At 67.0% G+C, this 6,000-nt stretch overlaps 1 protein-coding gene across 1 annotated transcript in view; it reads right to left on the bottom strand.

Moving 5' to 3' along the window:
- Nucleotides 1-5,734, bottom strand: part of LOC143766969 (uncharacterized) — a 52,532-nt gene extending 46,798 nt beyond the window's left edge. Inside the window, exon 1 of the mRNA XM_077254994.1 lies at nt 5,617-5,734. The gene's annotated coding sequence lies outside the window, so the exon portion shown is untranslated. The remainder of the gene's footprint in view (nt 1-5,616) is intronic.
- Between the last annotated feature and the right edge of the window lie 266 nt (nt 5,735-6,000).

Consider the following 6,000-nt stretch of genomic DNA (forward strand, 5'->3'; position numbering starts at 1 on the left):
GGCGTCACCCCGCACACACGGCGTCACCCCGCACACACGGCGTCACCCCGCACACACGGCGTCACCCCGCACACACGGCGTCCCCCCGCACACACGGCGTCCCCCCGCATACACGGCGTCCCCCCGCACACACGGCGTCACCCCGCACACACGGCGTCACCCCGCACACACGGCGTCACCCCGCACACACGGCGTCACCCCGCACACACGGCGTCACCCCGCACACACACGGCGTCACCTGAACACACACGGTGTCACCCGCACACACGGCGTCACCTGAACACACACGGCGTCACCTGAACACACACGGCGTCACCTGAACACACACGGCGTCACCTGAACACACACGGCGTCACCTGAACACACACGGCGTCACCTGAACACACACGGCGTCACCCAGCACACACGGCGTCACCCCGCACACACGGCGTCACCCCGCACACACGGCGTCACCAGAGCACACGGTATCCCCCCGCGCACACGGTATCACCAGCGCACACGGCGTCCCCCCCGCACACACGGCGTCACCCCACACACACGGCGTCCCCTGAACACACACGGCGTCACCTGAACACAGACGGTGTCACCCCGCACACACGGCGTCCCCTGAACACACACGGCGTCACCTGAACACACACGGCGTCACCTGAACACACACGGCGTCACCTGAACACACACGGCGTCACCCCGCACACACGGCGTCACCCCGCACACACGGCGTCACCCCGCACACACACGGCGTCACCTGAACACACACGGCGTCACCTGAACACACACGGCGTCACCTGAACACACACGGCGTCACCTGAACACACACGGCGTCACCTGAACACACACGGCGTCACCTGAACACACACGGCGTCACCTGAACACACACGGCGTCACCTGAACACACACGGCGTCACCTGAACACACACGGCGTCACCTGAACACACACGGCGTCACCCCGCACACACGGCGTCACCCCGCACACACGGCGTCACCCCGCACACACGGCGTCACCAGAGCACACGGTATCCCCCCGCGCACACGGTATCACCAGCGCACACGGCGTCCCCCCCGCACACACGGCGTCACCCCACACACACGGCGTCCCCTGAACACACACGGCGTCACCTGAACACAGACGGTGTCACCCGCACAGCCGGTGTCACCCCGCACACACGGCGTCCCCTGAACACACACGGCGTCACCTGAACACACACGGCGTCACCTGAACACACACGGCGTCACCTGAACACACACGGCGTCACCTGAACACACACGGCGTCACCTGAACACACACGGCGTCACCTGAACACACACGGCGTCACCTGAACACACACGGCGTCACCCCGAACACACACGGCGTCACCCCGAACACACACGGCGTCACCAGAGCACACGGTATCCCCCCGCGCACACGGTATCCCCCCGCGCACACGGTATCCCCCCGCGCACACGGTATCCCCCCGCGCACACGGTGTCCCCCCGCGCACACGGCGTCACCCCGCGCACACGGCGTCACCCCGCGCACACGGCGTCACCCCGCGCACACGGCGTCACCCCGCGCACACGGCGTCACCCCGCGCACACGGCGTCACTCGCGCACCCCGCACACACGGCGTCACCTGAACACACACGGCGTCACCCCACACACGGTGTCACCTGAACACACACGGCGTCACCTGAACACAGACGGTGTCACCCCGCACAGCCGGCGTCACCTGAACACACACGGCGTCCCCCCGCACACACGGCGTCACCTGAACACACACGGTGTCACCCGCACAGCCGGCGTCACCCCGCACACACGGTGTCACCTGAACACACGGCGTCACCTGAACACACACGGCGTCACCTGAACACACACGGCGTCACCTGAACACACACGGCGTCACCTGAACACACACGGCGTCACCTGAACACACACGGCGTCACCTGAACACACACGGCGTCACCTGAACACACACGGCGTCACCTGAACACACACGGCGTCACCTGAACACACACGGCGTCACCTGAACACACACGGCGTCACCTGAACACACACGGCGTCACCTGAACACACACGGCGTCACCCCGCACACGGTGTCACCTGAACACACACGGTGTCCCCCCGCACACACGGCGTCCCCCCGCACACACGGCGTCACCCCGCACACACGGCGTCACCTGAACACACACGGCGTCACCTGAACACACACGGCGTCACCTGAACACACACGGCGTCACCTGAACACACACGGCGTCACCTGAACACACACGGCGTCACCTGAACACACACGGCGTCACCTGAACACACACGGCGTCACCCGCACAGCCGGCGTCACCTGAACACACACGGCGTCACCTGAACACACACGGCGTCACCTGAACACACACGGCGTCACCTGAACACACACGGCGTCACCCCGCACACACGGCGTCACCTGAACACACACGGCGTCACCTGAACACACACGGCGTCACCTGAACACACACGGCGTCACCTGAACACACACGGCGTCACCTGAACACACACGGCGTCACCTGAACACACACGGCGTCACCTGAACACAGACGGTGTCACCCGCACAGCCGGCGTCACCCCGCACAGCCGGCGTCACCTGAACACACACGGCGTCCCCTGAACACACACGGCGTCACCCCGCACACACGGCGTCACCTGAACACACACGGCGTCACCTGAACACACACGGTGTCACCCGCACAGCCGGCGTCACCCCGCACACACGGTGTCACCTGAACACACACGGCGTCCCCCCGCACACACGGCGTCCCCCCGCACACACGGCGTCACCTGAACACACACGGTGTCACCCGCACAGCCGGCGTCACCCCGCACACACGGCGTCACCAGAGCACACGGTATCCCCCCGCGCACACGGTATCACCAGCGCACACGGCGTCCCCCCCGCACACACGGCGTCACCCCGCACACACGGCGTCACCCGCGCACCCCGCACACCCGGCGTCACCTGAACACACACGGCGTCACCCCACACACGGTGTCACCTGAACACACACGGCGTCACCTGAACACACACGGCGTCACCCCGCACAGCCGGCGTCACCCCGCACAGCCGGCGTCACCCCGCACAGCCGGCGTCACCTGAACACACACGGTGTCACCTGAACACACACGGTGTCACCCGCACAGCCGGCGTCACCCCGCACACACGGTGTCACCTGAACACACACGGCGTCCCCCCGCACACACGGCGTCACCTGAACACACACGGCGTCACCTGAAAACACACGCCGTCACCCGCACACACGGCGTCACCTGAACACACACGGCGTCACCTGAACACACACGGCGTCACCTGAACACACACGGCGTCACCTGAACACACACGGCGTCACCTGAACACACACGGCGTCACCTGAACACACACGGCGTCACCCGCACAGCCGGCGTCACCCCGCACGGCATCCCCCCGCACACACGGCATCCCCCGCACACACGGCATCACCCCGCACACACGGCATCACCCCGCACACACGGCATCACCCCGCACACACACGGCGTCACCTGAACACACACGGTGTCACCCGCACAGCCGGCGTCACCCGCACAGCCGGCGTCACCTGAACACACACGGCGTCACCTGAACACACACGGTGTCACCCCGCACAGCCGGCGTCACCAGAGCACACACGGCGTCACCAGAGCACACGGTATCCCCCCGCGCACACGGTATCCCCCCGCGCACACGGTATCCCCCCGCGCACACCGCACACCCGGCGTCACCTGAACACACACGGCGTCACCCCACACACGGTGTCACCTGAACACACACGGCGTCACCTGAACACAGACGGTGTCACCCGCACAGCCGGCGTCACCCCGCACAGCCGGCGTCCCCTGAACACACACGGCGTCCCCTGAACACACACGGCGTCCCCTGAACACACACGGCGTCCCCTGAACACACACGGCGTCCCCTGAACACACACGGCGTCCCCTGAACACACACACGGCGTCCCCTGAACACACACACGGCGTCCCCTGAACACACACGGCGTCCCCTGAACACACAGTCACCTGAACACACACGGTGTCACCCGCACAGCCGGCGTCACCCCGCACACACGGTGTCACCTGAACACACACGGCGTCACCTGAACACACACGGCGTCCCCCCGCACACACGGCGTCCCCCCGCACACACGGCGTCACCTGAACGCACACGGCGTCACCTGAACACACACGGCGTCACCCCGCACACACGGTGTCACCTGAACACACACGGCGTCACCTGAACACACACGGCGTCACCCCGCACAGCCGGCGTCACCCCGCACACACGGCGTCACCAGAGCACACGGTATCCCCCCGCGCACACGGTATCCCCCCGCGCGCACACGGTATCCCCCCGCGCGCACACGGTATCCCCCCGCGCACACACGGCGTCCCCCCGCGCACACACGGCGTCACCCCGCGCACACACGGCGTCACCCCGCGCACACACGGCGTCACCCCGCGCACACACGGCGTCACCCCGCGCACACACGGCGTCACCCCGCGCACCCCGCACACCCGGCGTCACCTGAACACACACGGCGTCACCCCACACACGGTGTCACCTGAACACAGACGGTGTCACCCGCACAGCCGGCGTCACCCCGCACACACGGTGTCACCTGAACACACACGGCGTCACCTGAACACACACGGCGTCACCTGAACACACACGGCGTCACCCCGCACACACGGTGTCACCTGAACACACACGGCGTCACCTGAACACACACGGCGTCACCTGAACACACACGGCGTCACCTGAACACACACGGCGTCACCCCGCACAGCCGGCGTCACCCCGCACAGCCGGCGTCACCAGAGCACACGGTATCCCCCCGCGCACACGGTATCCCCCCGCGCACACACGGCATCCCCCCGCGCACACACGGCGTCCCCCCGCGCACACACGGCGTCACCCCGCGCACACACGGCGTCACCCCGCGCACACACGGCGTCACCCCGCGCACACACGGCGTCACCCGCGCACCCCGCACACCCGGCGTCACCTGAACACACACGGCGTCACCCCACACACGGTGTCACCTGAACACAGACGGTGTCACCCGCACAGCCGGCGTCACCCCGCACACACGGTGTCACCTGAACACACACGGCGTCACCTGAACACACACGGCGTCACCCCACACACGGTGTCACCTGAACACACACGGCGTCACCTGAACACACACGGCGTCACCCGCACAGCCGGTGTCACCCCGCACACACGGTGTCACCTGAACACACACGGCGTCACCTGAACACACACGGTGTCACCCGCACAGCCGGCGTCACCCCGCACACACGGCGTCACCCCGCACACACGGCGTCCACCGCACACTCGGCGCCCCCTGCACAGTGACACCGTCCCCCCGCACACCCGGCGTCCCCCGCACACCCGGCGCCCCCTGCACAGTGACACCGTCCCCCCGCACACCCGGCGTCCCCCGCACACCCGGCGTCCCCCGCACACCCGGCGCCCCCCGCACGGTCACTCACCGCCTCAGCCCCCCGCACACCCGGCGTCCCCCGCACACCCGGCGCCCCCCGCACGGTCACTCACCGCCTCAGCCCCCCGCACACCCGGCGTCCCCCGCACGGTCACTCACCGCCTCAGCTGCCGCTCACTGACAGGAGCCGCTGAAAAATCCCAACGTTAAGCAGGTATAACCCCGCCCACTCGCGCAAAACTCCACCCACTCATCCAGTTGATTGGTTACTAGCAAGTGGGTGTGGCTTTTGTCTTAGGTGGGCGGTGTTTCGGATGAATGACATCGGCACAAACACGCGATCACACAGTGTGACCTCAATATTTACTAGGGATCCACTCTGTGCCGCGCTCAGTGTCCTGTGCGCCTGCGCAGTGTATCCCCTCTCCTCACACAGCAGCTCCGGGATCCTACAGCCTCTAATGGTGAGAAGGGGGCGGGCTGGAGGAAAGGAGTGACGCCCAGTGAGCGGTGACGTCAGTCTCCTGTGCGCCTGCGCAGTGT

Source organism: Ranitomeya variabilis, chromosome 4 (assembly GCF_051348905.1).
Source record: "Ranitomeya variabilis isolate aRanVar5 chromosome 4, aRanVar5.hap1, whole genome shotgun sequence".
Lineage (NCBI taxonomy): Eukaryota > Metazoa > Chordata > Amphibia > Anura > Dendrobatidae > Ranitomeya > Ranitomeya variabilis.